We start from the raw sequence: 18,408 nt of genomic DNA, 5'->3' as shown, positions 1-18,408 counted from the left end.
GTAATAACTAGCATTGGAGTATGTTAACTCTTTCGGTGCCAGACAGTTAAGGGGCTAATAAGCCTTAAAAGTGCCACAGAATTTGGCCGTTTTTCAGTATTTCGCGTCGTTTTTATAATATTTGAAGAATCCTGCAGGAAACCGCTCGGTAACATCCGACCGATTGCTGTTTAGATTCAAAACGCACCGGACGCAGCCGATTCATTATTGATCGTAATTTGCATAATTCATAATAATAATAATAATAATAATAATAATCTTTATTTATATAGCACTTTTCATACATTGAAAACTGTAGCACAAAGTGCTTTACATATCAGTTTAAAAATCAGTACCGCCCCCCACCCACACCCACCCACTCACCCGCGCGCGCACACACACACACACACACACACACACACACACACACACACGCAAACCCACAAGCTCACACATACTTAAGAAAACTGACTGAGCACGGGTAGACCAGAACAAAAATGTACAAGTAAAAGTAAAACATCAATTTAGGAGGCGCTGTCTCAGGGAGCCATCCGCACCAGGAGGCAGCCGCCGACCCCGGCGACCAGGCACCAGCAACACAGCCCCGCATCCCAACTAGTGGGAGAGGGCCAACTGGGACCCTCACCCACCAGAAAGGAGCGGACCCCAGTGAGAGAAGGCGCCACAGCCCCCGGAGTCCACAGCCGCCCCCCGGCATGGAGGGCTCCCTCTGAGGAAACACCGGAGAATAAGAAACATTAAAAAGATATAAAAATATTATTCGGTCGCGTGACCTCAAATTCCCGTCTGCTTGGTCTCAAAAGGGGGACACAGAAAGAACGTCATTGAAATGTGAGAAAGAAATGGGGGTGGATGGTTTGTTTGTACACAAATGTGGCGTGTTCTCCAAAGCCGATCTGATCGGCCCGTGGCACTTTACAGGTTGTTTTCGTAAAGCCGATTTAATCGGCCCATGGCACTGAAAGTGTTAAAATGTGAGAAAACATCAAATTAGCAGCCCTAAAAATGTTTTTATTTCATTGTTTTCATTTTACTTTCTGATATTGGGTTTTAAATAGATATTTCTTTAATTAAAAAATTAAATGCATGGACATTTTTGTAACTCCATGACAAAAAAAAAACACGATCGCAATTTTTTTTATGCCTAAGGAGGTATAAAAACACTCCAGAAAAAAAATCTTGACTAAGGTTCTCATAATTCATGCATGAAAGGGTTAAATTTTGGTGGTGATCGGGTGTGGGGGCACTGATCTGCCTTGGCGGAGGTCTGCGCTCTACGAGTGCTTTTCTAGAAATGAGAGCACAGACCTCCACAAGGCAGATCAGTGCCCCCCCACCCCCAATCACCACCAAAATTTAATCATTTGTTCCGTGTGCCAGTATCAACAGCTATCTTGTACACGGACAGACAGACAAACATTGGGGGCGGGGGGCACTGATCTGCCTTGGCAGAGGTCTGTGCTCTCCGAGGGCTTCTAGTTTGCTATGTTTTATAACTAGTTAAATCATGACATTTGCACATTTAAGGTCAACACTTCCGACGAACATTTCTCAGAGTACGACATACCGTAATTTCCAGTCTATAAGCCGCTACTTTTTACCACACACTGTGAACCCACGGCTCTAAAATGATGCAGCTAATTTATGTTTTCTGGGCTAATGATCGATCCGGCTGATGAAGAAGGAAATAGAGCTGCTGCACGTAAGCTTGGCACCAATGAAGCGATGGTAAGACGTTGGAGACGGGGTGAGTGCAGCTTATTGTCAGGTGCGGCTTATAGTCTGGAAAGTACGGTAATTGTTTATCAGCAGCAGCGGTTGTAGTAAAAACTGAAAAAATGTCAAAATTTTGAGCCAATTCCCTAAAATGTTCAGTTGTTGGTTGCATTAATGAACACAAGTGGCTGAATGGGACAGAAAGCACGGTCAACAACCTGAAGGGGATGGGGCCTGAAGTGGCTCATTTGCATTTAAAGGGCCAGCGCTCCAAACCACCTTTCTGGTGTCATTACTCAGAAATAGGGTTGAAGATGGACCTGTGGAGTTGAATTAATGAAGAATTCAGACCCAAGCAGAGCATTTACAGTTTATGTAGACCACAGGGAAATGTTTGAAAATTCATAATTCCATTTAAAAAAAGCAAAATATCACTCCTTTACGTTCAGGAAGTAGTGGGTCTGTGCATAGAGCCCATCCCTCCTGTCGAGTATCTATCACTGACAACAGCTGTCGATCTGCATGTCTGGATGCTCCTATAGCGGTGTGCTTTTGTTCTTTCTGCTCTGAGATTCCAGTCTCAGAGAATAATCACTAGGAATATGCTTTAAAGTACAGCTTTAAGGCTCCACCACTCTGATCCAGACAGAAATATCTCAGCATAGCATAGCTCGCTATTAAGTTTGACATTTGAGGCTTTAACTACAGATACAACAACCACTGTGTGGATTGTCAGACATGTTTACATGGTGAAAACCAAATAAACTACACTTTTTATAACAGGATGATTGTTTTTTTGCTTTGCTTCATTGTCAAGTCATTATGTTAATTTGTCCAGTACAGTCTTTAAATGCTGCTCACATATTATTGTTTTAGCTCCATTGAGCAAGGTGCTTTTAGTCTCCTGCAAAACAGTTTTTTTCAGATCTTTCCACCTGTAAGTGACCTGCACTGATGTGTTTTCTCATTCTAAGTGACTACAGTTAAATGTACACTAATGTCAAAGACTACAGAAGCAAACACATGCTCAGTCCTGTGGAAATGGAACAATATATTGGCCTAAGAGTCCAATTAGGTTTATACTGTCTACGAGAACTTATAAAGGTTTCTTTTTCTTTTTTGTCAGACAGATGGAAAAAAAAGTTAATTCTTTTTCCTTGACATGTTTCGGCTACAAACCTGTAGAGTTCCTCAGAAGGGTCACTTAATTTTTCTGTGATGTGTCATTGTCAGCTGTTTTATCCTGGTTTGCCAGGCAACAGAGAATGATTATGCCCCCTGCTGCCTGGCATCCCACAAGGTAAAAGAATTCAACTTTTTTTTCCATCTGTCTGAAAAAAAAGAAATCTTTATATTGACTTTAGATTCTCTGTATTTTATATTCTTGCTAACATCCTGCTGTGATTCCAGATTTTTCAAACTGGTTTGATATGAAGGCAAACACCTGACCAAACCACTAAACTAATTTAACCACTGGGTGTTACATTTCCGCTAGGCAGAAGAGAAGAAATGAGACTACCAAAGTGTATGAATCAAAGTGTAGTGACTCTAGTACGGTCTTTGCATGCCACTTGCATATAATTGTATTCAATCAGGGGTCTGCAACCTATGGCTCCTGGGCCAAACGTGGCTCTGTCTTCTCTCTATGGCTCCCTGTGGCTTTGTCAAAAAAACATAAGGCACATGTTGAAATTAACTGAATGAATCTTTTTTTTTTTTTTTTTTTTTTACATTGTTGTGGGCCTAAATCTATTCTAACATGGTCCATCTACAAAAATGTGCATACTCTTTGGTTGAGATAATGGCAAAATCTTTTGTTAAAATCATATCAACTAAGGTGTACATCAGTGCTATAGTTTTTTTTTTTTGTTTTTTTTTTGCCAGATTCAATAAGACATACTTGTTTTACATTCATTCATAGTTTGTCTGTTTCAAACTAAGGCGATGAATATGAAAGTGGAAGTTTTTATCCATTTACACTATGTTACAGTAAAAACAGTACAAATCTTGAATGTTTTCCTTATTATAGTTGTATCATCTCATAAATGCACCAAACTTCCCCTTATTTTAATGGAAAAGCAAAGTTAAAAAACAAACTAATCACAAATGGGCTACTGCCGAACAGTGGTAAAATGTTATGGTAAAATGTAGATGAGTTTAGAGTTTATTTTTTTCATGCCTCCAGACAGATTTCTTTCTTCTTTTTCACGTCCAAAATGGCTCTTAAAGCTATACCTACCGATGTGGCATTTCTCACAGCACTTAGTAAAAGTTTGAACATGAACAACCCGCCTCTCTCCAAAGCCCCGCCCCCTTCCCTCTGCCTGAGCTCTGAGGCTCCTCCTCCTCTCTCCTCCTCTCATCTGATGCGCGATGGAAACGGAGGTGGAAGCAGAGGCGGAGGTCCGGTCCGTTTTGGCGTGTCCGCGGACCCCTCCCTCAGTAATCAGATGCATCATCCACCTGCCGTGGGCCCGCGGCTCCTGTTCCATCAGTAGACCTGGTCTGTGCAGTACTGGGTCAGTGTCTTCACTGCAGTGCCCAGGGGATGGGCGCGCGCACTGTGAACGCGCGGCCTCCGCGAATTTTCCGTGGACATTTGAGGTTTCATAGTCCATACAATTATCATCTTACATTGTGTGACACCATGTACATGTACCTGTATGAGTCCCACCATCATAAAAGCTGAGCTTCATGCAGACCTGTTCAGTCCAGTACACCAGACTTCCGGACTTTTATCTCCATCCTTCATTCATCAGACTCCCGTTTGTGCCCCTCAGTTGTTGTTTCTGTTAATAAATCCGTTTTTTCCCTTCCACATGTGCATGTCAGTTCTATCCAAACACATCCTAAACAGTAGACTGTGGTCAGTGACAGGAGGAGCAGCACCAGTGAAGCGTCAGATTCAGAGGGACACATATCGGATGTGAGACGGTGGTAATGGATGATTGACAGGAGGCTCAGTCAGGTTCGGCCAATTATTTTATTCGGACCGACTAAAATGATTGGTCAGACTTTTATCAGAAATATATGAGAATTAAACATTTTTGAGTTTCAATACCTGGCGGATTTCTTTTATATTTTAGTTTGACACACACTTATTAGGAGCATTTTAAGATGACAAAAGAAAAGTGTAAAAATGCCACATCATACGGTATAGCTTTAAGATTGTAAAGCTTGCCAACCCCTATATTAGATCTATCAAGAAAGGTGCTTTTAGTCTTCTGCAAATTAGTTTTTTCAGATCTTTCCACCTGTAAGTGACTTGCACTGATGTGTTTTCTCATTCTTAGTGGCTATAGTTAAATGTACACTAATGTCAAAGAGTACAGAAGCAAACACATGCTCAGTCCTGTGGAAATGGAACAACATACTGACTTATGGTTCTCGGTATTTTAAGCTCTTGTTAAAGTCCTGCTGTTATTCCAAATTTTTTAAAACCCATTTAATATGAAGCCAAACACCTGACCAAACCGCTATACCAATTTAACCACTAGGTGTAACATTTCTGCAAGGCAAAAGAGAGGAAATGAGACTACCAAAGCACATGAATGAAAGTGTAGTGACTCCAGTAGAACTGTATTGTATCCATCAGGAAAGGTTCTTTTAGTCTCCCACAAAATTTTCTTTTAAGATCTTTCCACCTGTAAATTGCCTGCGCTGATGTGTTTTCTGCGTAGCTCTACTGATACAAACCGAAAGCATTTCACTTTTTATTTATATAAGATGCTTGACTGGAGTAAAAAGTGTAGACACTGAGATTGGAGGAAAAAGATGAAACTACAGTGGTTTTTGAGAACTGCTTTCAGTCCCTAATGGTGGAAAAATAACCCTGTTACAAAGGAATAACACTGACTTTCGTTTTTTTGCTAACATCCTGCTGTGATTATACATATAGCCATATTCCAGATTTAATACAGGTCATGTGGACAGAATATTTGTTTTGGGGATGCAGTATTAGGTACAGTTATACATTTTTTAAAGCCAGTTTAATATGATCAAACCGCTACAACAAAAGAGAAGAAATGAGTCTACCAAAGCCCATGAATGAGAGTGTGGTGACTCCAGTCCACATGGTGGCGCTAATACTTCTCTAAGATGATTTAATAACTGTCAGTGAGTACTAAATAAGAAGCAGGAAGTAGGAGCAAAGCAGGGTTGACTATGTGAGATTAACCAGTATGGTAATCAGGTTTGTTCTGACTTTTTTCCTGCAGCGCTGTAAATATTTTTTCAGCTAATTTTTTTCATCAGGTTATAGAAGTGTTGCTATATTGGTGCAGTTTTAGGCCATTTCTCCTGGCCATTTTTTATTGTTCTTATTTGTTGTTGTTCTTAATTGCACAGCTTTTTATGTTTTTAATCTATTCTTGTATTTTACTCTTTAAGTTTTATCTATTCTTCTGTACTTTTATTTATTTAGTTTTTTTTTTTAATTTGATTTTTTACAGTTGTTCTATGTCTTTAAATCTATTTTTGTACTGTACTCCATTATTTCGGTTTCTATTTATTCTTCTGTACAGCACTTTGGTCCACTGTGCTTGTTTTAAAATGCTTTGCAAATAAAGTTGGATTGGATTGGATTTCTCAAACTCAAGCATCCATCCTAGGTCATCACATCCTTCGTAAACCAGCCCATCCTCCTTAATTCTGATCATTTCCCTCATGAATAGATCAGTTTAACGAGATCAAAAGAGGTTCGGCCTCAAAATAGTCAGTAACTCAGTCAGTATCAGTAACACATCGACACGCATGACAGCGGGATTTAACCCATATAGACCCAGTACTACTTTGGTGGCAGTTACCAAATGATTTTTTCTTTATTTTTAACCTCTCTCAAGTAATTTATCAAGATTTGTTCTAATATTATCCTGTGTATCTTTTATCCTTATAGTGAAAATCAGGCATTTTCCTATATTTACTTCACTGATCATGCAGATGTTCATTGAGGGTTATTATATCTAAAACTGAGAAAACTGAAGAAAAACTGACTAAAAACTAAAATTTATCTTTAACTAAACATCAAACAAGCGTGTCCATCCACTGTCATTGATTCAACTCCATGGATTTTACTGGTGAATCAATATTGTAGAAGATTACAGGGTTTCCACGGTAACTACAGAGCCCCTAAATGTCCAAATGGGTCATATCTGATGAACATGAAAAGATGACAAACTGTATTTTACAACAATTATTTACATGTATTCATAGGATTAGTGGATCAACAGTGATTAAACTTTTTATATCAGTAAATGTTTTTGGTTGCCAGTGGATGTTTGGGTCTTTATGGGTTAATAGAAAGAGAAAACCAAGAAATACATTTACAAGGATAATAATAAAGGTGAAGCACCATTTATGTATTCTGCTGCAAAAAGAGACAAACTTCATTTACAATTATCTGAAAGGTTAAGATTTTGAATCCAAGCAATCTTTAATTTTATCACTCTATTATAATTTGATCTATTCTGTGCTTTCTATACTCAGTAATTCTATCTTTATATGATTTTATTTCCCTGTTGATGTTCTCGATATTATTTATCATCACAATGAACTGTCATGTGAATGTGAATGAATTATGTTGTAAAATGTAAAATAAAATACAAAACTTCTTTCATTTTGTCAAATAAGATCACCTGATAATTAGATTTAAGTGCATTTTTCACTGATGAAGCCATCGAGTCTTTATTCTTTTTCTTCTTTGAGGATTTATATGTGGTTGTGGCCAGCTCTTTTGCATTTAGCGGCATTTTTCAAAGACTCATGCATAGGATTATGGGTAGTTGAAGAGCATCAAGGATGCGAGGATCCGCAGACGCATCCTTGAAATGCATATTGGAACAATCCTCTGTTGAATCTGATGATGTAGCTTTATGTAAATGACTCCTTGAAGGATCTTTCCTTGAGATTGAGAAACGGCCTTGGTCTCTAATATTTCCCCTCATGTCGACCCAAAAAAAAAAAAAAAAAAAAAACCATGAACATACTAGTAAACGAACAGAACATTATGCGTGCACATCTTCTCCTTCCTTCTGCAGGAATGTGATCATCCTTCATGTTACCGACTTCGGCTCAGCAATAAATCACTTATGGTTTAACATCCATTAGTCTATTTAGGCCAGGGGTCTCAAACATGCGGTCCAGGGGCCAAATGTGGCCCGCCAAAGGTTCCAATCCAGCCTGTGGGATGAATTTGCAAAGTGGAAAAATTCCACTGTTACGACTGTCAAACTCATTTTAGTTCAGGTTTCACATACAGACCAATATGGTCTCCAGTAAAATAATAGCATAAGAACCTACAAAAAATAATGACTCAATATTTTCTTCTCAGTTTGATGTGAAAAAAAAAAAACAAAAAACACATTATGCCTTCAGATGTTGACAATTTTAAATTTCTGTCTTTGTTTTAGTGCAAAAAAAATCACATTAAATTATGAAAATATTGACATTTACAAACTATCCTGTACAGGGCTCAAAATTAACTTTTTGACCTAGGAGCACTGTGCTCCTAACCCTAAAAAGTTAGGAGCACAGGCCAAAATCTAGGCGCACCACTATTATATAAAAAATTTGGAGAACAAGCAAAACTCTTGGCCATACCAAGTAATATTCCTATATGTATTTAAGCAATGTTAACAACCTAGAATAAAGTATTTGAATAGAGTATGAAAGAAAAAGCTTACATTGACACAGGTGCAAAACAATTGTCAATGTGTGGTATATACTTTAGTTGGTTCTTGGAGAAGAAAGACGAATCACACCATTATTTGCAACAACCAACTTTTTTATTTCATGGCCTAAAGGCCCTTAGTCACTGTGGTCTGCACCACGACGCCTGAAGTCAGGCCTCCTTGACCTGGTGCCAGAGTGTAGGTACTTCCTGACCGCTGGCAGTGCATCGAAGTCATGCAGTGTTGGACCATCCGCAGAGATGCGCACGCGAGGGGGCGGGGACTAGATTTTCCGCTTCAGTCAGCGGGGCGTGGAGCTTGTTTATTTTCAGCTGACGAGTTACTTCTGCAGCCATTATTCTAGGCGCACGTATTAATTTTCGCTCATTTTTTTATTGGCGCACCGTGCGATCGTAATCTCAAAAACAGTCGCACTTCCGAAATTCTCAGGCGCATGCGACCGTAATTCAGTCGCAGTCACGAGCCCTGCCTGTAACAATAAAATGTGAATAAACTAAAAAAATATGAACAACCTGTCAAATGTCTAAAGAAAATTAAGCACAATTCTAACAATTTTCTGCCTGTTACTACGTGTTTAGTGTCTTTGTAAATCTGATCCATAATGCAAACGTAGAAATGATAAGTTGAGGCATAATATTGTTAAAATTGCACTTATTTTTCTTAAGAAATTTCTTTTTTTTTTCAGGTTATTCACACCTTTTCTGTTTGGATAGTTTATAAAAGTAAGTATTTTCATAATTTAATTGGGGTTTTTTGCTCTAAAAAAAAGACTAAAATTTGGAGATGTCATTATTTATCGGTTATTATGTTATTAATTTACTGGTCCAGCCCACTGGAGATTAAATCAGGCTGAATGTGGCCCTTGAAAGAGAGAGTTTGAGACCCCTGATTTAGGCCAACATATTAGTGTTATCTTCATCATATTGTTATGTCATTTATTACTGATGCACAAGTTGGATTCAGTGTGGTGTCGCCTTCAGGTTGTTCATGGAGGACATTTTTTAAGGATGTATTCACAACTGGAAAATCATGTTGTCCGCTTTTTGGATTTGGATTAAATGTGGACTTTTCATTTGGGTCGGATTGCATTCTCATTGAACTTTTTGCTAGTGGACCAAAATTTGTGAACAGAAGCTTATATGTGACGAACTGTGCTAGCATCGGACAGAAAAGTCAAGGACGAATCAGAGATGTTTGGTGTTGATTAAAACAAACATGGACATCCTATATGCAGTTGTTTTTTTCATTTTTATTTATTTTTATTTCGGCTAAAATTTACTTAGGGGGTCAAATGAGTGGCCATTTTTGTCAAAAAAAAAGGTGTAAGAAATGCATGGAACTATGCTGAAATAATGCTAATCCATTTGTGCACAGACTACTGATATTATTTGACAGTGGAAGCTCTATTTTCAGAAATATTGGATTTTGAATAGCACGTGTATGTGAAAACTTTTGCTGGTGGACGGACGTGACATTACCCATGATGCTCTGGTCAGTACCAGTACTTTATTAGTAATAAACTTATAGACTTACTATTGCTAATTCTCCTCTTATTCATAAATGTTAGTATTGTGGATCTAAAACAATAACAGCTGACACAAAAACACTAAATGTGTCAGTGGACGGATGTGACATGGTTGTTGTGGATCCCATCATACTGATGCTCGGCAGCCATGTCACCGTTGACACTAATGATCCCTGTGCAAAAACTAGGATCAGAATTATTTATTGTATAGTTTATCATCATTCTAAAGAGTAAATAACAATATAGAATTGTTATTTCTTTATAAAAATGCTTATTATTAGAAAACTGTTGATTTAAAAAGTGACGTGTGACATTCTTAATGTATGTATTGGCGTAACATAAGCAGGATGGATCAGCACCATACTCCATACTGAACCTGTAAAAATAAAACATGTGATATGTAGGAGAGAATCTTGTAAGAAAAATTGGGAAATCTAAAAGAATAGAATATTTGTTTGAATAATCTAAGACCTGAACTTCAATCAACATCTACTTTATCATTGTTTAAAAAGCATCTGAAAAGGACTTTAATTCATGAAAAAATGTAAGGCTGTGTATCACTTGATTTGTATTTGATGATTTGTAATGTGGATCACATTTTTATTGTTTTTACTTTAGTTTATTATTTCAGTTACATTGTATTTTTATTTATTTATTTTTTTTGTGTGTGTATTGTTCATTTTGGGGGAAGGTATTCATATAAGCCTTCTTTTTGGCTTCTAACCTCTCCTGCACAATTTTGTTACTTGTTTGAATGTTGTTGTTTTTTCTATTGCTGTTTTTATTTTGTCCAAATAAATTAAATTAAAATTAAACTAAATTCAGAACATGTGTCAGAACATATCCAAACAGAGAAAAGCCTTGTCAGGGGGAGAAACATGTACTTTAAACATTATAAAAGATTTGGATGTTAGGTTCTTGGATATGGTCAAATATGTCAGCGCTCGACTCTTCAAGGCAGAGATTGAAGGAATGGAAAAGGTAGATTTATGTTCACAGCAGAATGAATCAGCCGCCGGAGAGAACTTTGATCTTTTGATTGAAATGCATGAATGTGAAGATGTAAAGATGGGCCTGAATCCATGTAAAATAAAGGAAATGTGCAAGGTTTCAAGAATATTCTTTAATATGTGTAGCGCATATTCAGCATCTACATCTCAGCAGGGGTTTTAGCTGCAGTTTGAGATGCACTTCTGCTTTTTTTTCACGGTTGTTTTAGGCTGATACAGAAATGCATGTCCAAAAGAACGCATACTTCTGGCTGTAGGGCGATTTTTATACATCACACTGGTCAACAACAAATTTATTGTTTAAGTTTTTCGAGCTGATTCAGGATAATTTTGGTGTGCTGAATCCAAAAATCACATTAATTTTGCTCAATCAGGTCAACTTTCTGAACTATGCTACTGTGGTGGAAAAATTTACTTTTTATATTTTATACTCTTTATATTTTATACTGTTAGTACATCTTCTTTTAATGCTGAGTCATTATTCATTATGTGTGATGTTTACCACTCTGTAACACCCCCAACCCAGGAACGGAGTTCTTGCCTTGAGTTAAAACCCAAACACCTAAATGTCTGAATGTGTAGATAGAGGATGGCGCCTGCACTCCAGATTGGATCCAAGCAAGGTTAGAGTGGAGAGGTCATCATGACCTCTTCACGGAGCAGAGAAGGAGTAGTATGGGGTGGTACGATGTACGTAAGGAATGACATCATAGTTTGAGGGGGTTGGATTTGGTTCTATATAATCTTTAGTTTTCTCTTGTTTAAGGAGACTTCACTTACAGAGTTTCTCTGTGACTGACTTCTCAATAAATGCATTTATTTATTTTAACTCTAACTTTCTCTCCGCCTCTTTGTGTGTGGGTTATCAGTTGAACATTTCCATAACACTACATATTGGCTTTTTAACATTTTTGCTTACATTTATGGGCATTTTCACATCATATGATACAAAATTCTTTCATATTTCTTGCAATAAACGAGTTCTGAAGATTTGACTTTTGCCAATTTATGATTAATGTTTTTTTAATATTACAGGTGAATGAAATGGCTTCGACTAGAAGATCTTGCAAAAGTAAGCCTGACGTATTCTGCTACATCTGCGGTGAATACACCATTGTACCTAACAGGAATCAAGTCACAAGTTTCATAAAGTGTGCTTACCAATCTTATTTTGGTATTAATTATTATATTTTGTGAGAAGATCAAATTTTTCAAACTCAAATTAGCAAAAAAACCTGACCTGATTGAGAAAAACAGATGTCATTTTTGGATTTAGCGGTGCAAAATGGTCCTAATTCAGTTGAAAAAACCTAGACAACTTGCAAAAAACGTTTTTTTGTGACCCAGTGTTATTTTTGTTCACACCTGCTATCGCCATACTGTACGTCACTTTACAGCTGGCAGTTGAAAGCGTTGGCACATGCGTTTTGAGCGATTGCTTGTGATTGGACCTCGCTTCCACACTCGTATGTTATGTATATATGAACATCTACATTAGTTACATTCCCAAACACCAAATAGACTGTTATTTTTATTCAGCGGGAGGCGGCAATGCACTTTTCAAGCTCATTTTGTTTGGAAAAAAAAAGCAGGAAAACATATTTTGTCTAGTCTAATGTTTTTTGTAGTTGAATATTTCTATTTTATGCACCTTTGTGCTTCGAATTTACTGCGTCTTTGAGGCAAATACTGTACTTTTTACTCCAATACATTTGACTAATTGCATTTTCATTTCTTTCTGGTCAAAACCAAATGTGTTTTGAATGTTAGTGTTCTTTTTTTTTTTTTTTCTTTAAGTTAAATCTTTATTGAGTTTTATGTAGAATTGTAACAGTAACCAAAAAGAAAAAGATAAACACAAACAAAAGAGACCCCAAAAAACAAAATATCTCCAAATGTGTTTTGAATGTTAGCGTGTTCTTTTTTTTTTTTTTTGTAAGTTAAATCTTTATTGAGTTTTATGTAGAATTGTAACAGTAACCAACAGATGTCATTTTTGGATTTAGCGGTGCAAAATGGTCCTAATTCAGTTGAAAAAACCTAGACAACTTGCAAAAAACATTTTTTTGTAACCCAGTGTAATATACTTGAATATCAGAAAGCAGAGGGAGGTATGCAACATTAAATGTAAACAGGAACATTTGTGTGCATCCATTTGGGTGCATCTATGAAACTGGTACGTAAAAGCAGAACAGAGGGGCTAAAAATGTTAAAGAAGATGTAGATTATGAAGCAAGTTTGGAAGCACTTTGGGTCTATTTTAACCCATAAGGACTCAGTGTGACATTTGTGTCAGTTCCCAAATGAATTTTTCCTCTGTATTTAGCTGTCCTTAACTGATTTGTCACCATTTATTGTAACATTATCTTCTGTATTTTGTGTTGTTTTTTTTTTTTTTTTCAGTAAAAATCAGGTAATTTTCCACATTTAGTTTAGATGTGTTGCGGCACACATCAAGTCAGTAGTGGAGTTTCTTTTTTCCGACACAAACAGCCTTCCTCTTGAAACTTCTTATGCCACGTCTAAATCTGTTTTCCTGTTGGCGCTTGCTCATGAAATTTTCTAACAAATTCATGTTGCACATTCACATCTGACTGAGTTTGGGCGTACTTCAATACACAGAACGCCTTCTCTGTTGCAGTAAATGTCATGTCTATTCCTGAAAGCAGAACAATAAAAATGATTACACTTTTTATGAGCAAAAACACATTTTAAATTTTAATATTGGTAGTTGAGATAAAGGACATGATTTACCTGAATTAAAATTAAATATGTATTCTCTTCTGTTGTATATTTAGCAATGATTACATGGAAAATCTTATTGTTTGTTTGTTTTCTTGTGGAAACATTGTATTAATTGTAAATAGGGTTCAGCAAAATAAGTCTGAACTTCAGCCTAAACCCTGTCGATCGCATTGTATATGGAAGGATGGACATATTGTTTTTGTTCGTTATTTAAAGTAATTAACGACCGAATAAACTACTACTACTACTACTACTACTACTACTACTATTTATCATAATATTTATCCACTGTATTTTTAATTTTTTCAGTGAAAATCAGTTATTTTCTTATACATCATTCTGAGATTACATTTGAGGATTATTAGACCAAAAACAGAGAAAACTGAAGAAAAAGTGACTTTTTCAGTAAAATCTATCAATAACTGAACATAAACCAAGTGTCTCCATTCTCTGTCATTTGCAGGGTTAGGACAAATAAGTCTGAACTTCAGCCTAAACCCTGTTGATCACATTGTATATGGAACAATGGATATACTGTTTTTGATTGTTGTTTAAAGTAATTAACGACCGAATAAACTACTACTATTAGTACTACTACTACTACTATTTATCACTATTTATCATGATATTATCTTCTGTATTTTGCATTCTTTCACTGAAAATCAGGTACTTTCCTACATTTAATTCACTGCTCATGTACTTCAATCATCATGCTGAGATTACATTTGAGGATTATTCGACTAAAAACAGAAAACCGAAGAAAAGGTGACTTTTACAGTAAAATCTATCAATAACTGAACATAAACCAAGTGTCTCCATTCTCTGTCATTTGTAGGATTCGGCAAAATAAGTCTGAACTTCAGCCTAAACCCTGTCCATCGCATTGTATATGGAAGGATGGACATATTGTTTTTGTTCGTTATTTAAAGTAATTAACGACCGAATAAACTACTACTACTATTTATCATAATATTTATCCACTGTATTTTGAATTTTTTCAGTGAAAATCAGGTATTTTCTTATACATCATGCTGAGATTACATTTGAGGATTATTAGACCAAAAACAGAGAAAACTGAAGAAAAAGTGACTTTTTCAGTAAAATCTATCAATAACTGAACATAAACCAAGTGTCTCCATTCTCTGTCATTTGCAGGGTTAGGACAAATAAGTCTGAACTTCAGCCTAAACCCTGTTGATCACATTGTATATGGAACAATGGATATACTGTTTTTGATTGTTGTTTAAAGTAATTAATGACCGAATAAACTACTACTATTACTACTAAGACTATTTATCACTATTTATCATAATATTATCCACTGTATTTTGCATTTTTCCAGTGAAAATCAAGTATTTTCCTATTTTTAATTCACTGCTCATGTACTTCAATCATCATTCTGAGATTACATTTGCGGATTATTAGACCAAAAACAGAGAAAACTGAAGAAAAAGTGACTTTTTCAGTAAAATCCATCAATAACTGAACATAAACCAAGTGTCTCCATCCTCTGTCATTTGCAGGGTTAGGACAAATAAGTCTGAACTTCAGCCTAAACCCTTTCGGTCGCATTGTATACGGAACAATGGATATGTTGTTTTTTGTTTGTTTTTAAAGTAAATAACAACTGAATAAACTTCTTCTATTACAAGTACTACAACTACTACTATTTATCACTATTTATCATAATATTATCCATTGTATTTTGCATTTTTTTCAGTGAAAATCAGGTATTTTCCTATATTTAATTCACTGCTCATGTACTTCAATCATCATGCTGAGATTACATTTGTGGATTATTACACTAAAAAGGACTAAAGTCCCTTAGATCTTTTGCAAGTAATTAACCTCACTTATCTTCATGTACACATACATACACACCCATATTGACATATCAGAAAAGTAAATAAGTACATACATGCATACATACATGCATAAATCCTTGAAGGCAACACAAATGAATACACAATAAAGTAACCAATAAAACAAAGTAAACAACAATAGCAATCAAACAAAACATAACAATCAACAAACACACAAAAAAACAAGGAACAAACAAAACCAGACAAGACAGAATATTAATGTAACAGAAGTATTAGGACCCTCTGTCTTTGTACTGGGACCAGACCATCTGTTCATATCCCAGTTTAAATCTGTGGATATTTTGGCATTGCTTGTGTTGGATATTCAGACTTTAAAGTATTTAACGACTGAATAAACTACTACTACTACTACTACTACTACTTTTACTATTACTACTACTAAACAAATTATTAGGTGATGAAACTATGTCAAATTTTTTTGGACACCCTGTGCTGTTTTATTCAGAATGAGCTCAAAAAAATTGGAATATTTTATATGTTGGCCAAAATGTGCTTAGAGGTCTTATTTCTGTCTTTGTGCATAACAAATCAATAGAAGTAAATCCCCAAAGGAACTCTGTGTTGGTAAATGCAAGTTCTGCAAATGTACAGGATTTCAGTTCTGTTGCAACATGTTGATGGTCATATGAACTATGTTTTCAGCTCAAAAATGTCCAGTTTCATCACAATTAATGCTATATTTTCATGTCACAAATGGCCAAGTTATATTTGAACTGAATTTACCTGAAACACAAATATTCTATTCTTTTAGATTCCCCAGTTTTTCTTCCAAGATTCTCTCCTACATATCACATGTTTTATTTTTACAGGTTCAATCTGGAGTATGGTGCTGATCCATCCTGCTTATGTTCCACCAATACATACATGAAGAATGTCACACGTCACTTTGTAAATCAACAGTTTTCTAATAATAAGCATTTTTATAAAGAAATAACAATTCTATATTGTTATTTACTCTTTAGTATGATGATAAACTATACAATAAATAATTATGACCCTAGTTTTTGCACGGGGATCATTAGTGGAAACGGTGACATGGCTGCCGAGCATCAGTATGATGGGATCCACAACAACCATGTCACATCCGTCCACTGCCACATTTTGTGTTTTTGTGTCAGCTGTTATTGTTTTAGATCCACAATACTAACATTTATGAATAAGAGGAGAATTAGTAATAGTAAGTATATAAGTTTATTACTAATAAAGTACTGGTACTGACCAGAGCATCATGGGTAATGTCATGTCCGTCCACCAGCAAAAGTTTTCACATACACGTGCTATTCAAAATCCATTATTTCTGAAAATAGAGCTTCCACTGTCAAATAATATCAGTAGTCTGTGCACAAATGTATTAGCATTATTTCAACACAGTTCTATGCATTTCTTACAACTTTTTTTTTTTGACAAAAATTGCCACTCATTTGACCCTCTAAGTAAATTTTAGCCGATGTGTATACTAGGGATGTAACAATTACTGGTATAACGATAAACCGCGGTAAAATTGCAGATGGTTAGCATTACCGTTTAAATTCTACTTATCATGATAACCGTGTTTGATTACCGCACTTTTAGGGGAAAAAACACCTATGTAAAGCTATGCTTTAATGCCAAATATTTGAATATAGTTTTTATTTATTACAATTTTGATTTCATATACCTAATATTTGGAACCAATATTCCCTTTTAAAGTCTTTGAAAAGGTTCATTAAACATCTTTATGTTATTTATGCAATAAAGTATATACATTTTTATAAAATTGTATTTTATAATTTTTTTTTGTGTTTTCTGGCCGTTTATGTTTTTATATTAGGTTAAAGTGAAAAAATAATGGACAGATGATATAGATGAAGTTGTGCTGAAAAAAAAACATATCAAACTTGGGTATAGTAAACATTTCTGTATATAGTATATAAAGGCAAAATCAAAAGTACTGAAAAACGGCCAAAATAGGCTCAGACCCCTAAGGGTTAATACAGGGTGACACAAAAAAACGGGAATTTTTTAACAATCCAATTAAACCAAGAGTGATGGAAGAAAAATATTTTATTCATAGTAATTGAAACCTTAAACCATGCCATTTAAGAAACAATGATGGAATTTTCATTTTTTTAAAAAATGACTTCCTGTAGATGGCGTCCTCCTGTACAAATGCATTCTTGAAATCTGCTGTTGAGATTCCTCATTGACCGCTGCAACATCTCAGCTGGGATACTGTGAATTTCATCCTGAATTCTCTGTTTTAACTCATCCAGAGTTCTTGGTCGAGTCGTGTACACTTTACTCTTGAGATAGCCAAACAAGAAAAAATCACAAACGGACAAATCTGGTGATCTAGGGGGCCAGGGAACGTTACCGAATCTTGAGATCACACGGTTACCGAACAATTCTCGCACAGCCGCCAATGATTGCCGTGCAGTGTGTGACGTCGCTCCATCCTGTTGAAACCAGGTTTCTTGAACGTGTGGAAAATTGTTCAATTCAGGTGTAACGAAGGATTGTAACATCTCCACATAACGATTCGCAGAGACAGTGACTGAGATCCCCCGTTCATTTTCAAAAAATCCATGGTTACTAAAATGGGGGTGTGTTTACTTGCTCAAGGTCACTGTCTCGCAGTGCTGCCACTTGCTCATGTCTGCCAATACGCACTTCAAAAATTCCCATTTTTTTGGGTCACCCTGTACTTGAATGTTTCTGCCAACAGAAGGTACATTGTGTCTATTATTTTTATTTATTTATTTATTTTTAAATACAACTTGGTTAAATTATTTCAGTGCGCGTATTAGTACTTTTTGAACATTTTGAGCACAATGTCAACTAGAAGCACTCGGAGAGCGCAG

The 18,408-nt window shown here is 36.0% G+C and overlaps 1 protein-coding gene across 1 annotated transcript in view; it reads right to left on the bottom strand.

The window, feature by feature from the left end:
• dntt (deoxynucleotidyltransferase, terminal) overlaps positions 1 to 18,408 on the bottom strand; it is a 359,425-nt gene that overhangs the window by 216,643 nt on the left and 124,374 nt on the right.

This window comes from Sphaeramia orbicularis, chromosome 15, assembly GCF_902148855.1.
Source record: "Sphaeramia orbicularis chromosome 15, fSphaOr1.1, whole genome shotgun sequence".
Classification (NCBI taxonomy): Eukaryota; Metazoa; Chordata; class Actinopteri; order Kurtiformes; family Apogonidae; genus Sphaeramia; species Sphaeramia orbicularis.
The sequence above is the reverse complement of the archived record's forward strand: the minus strand, read 5'-3'. Positions and strand labels throughout refer to the sequence as shown.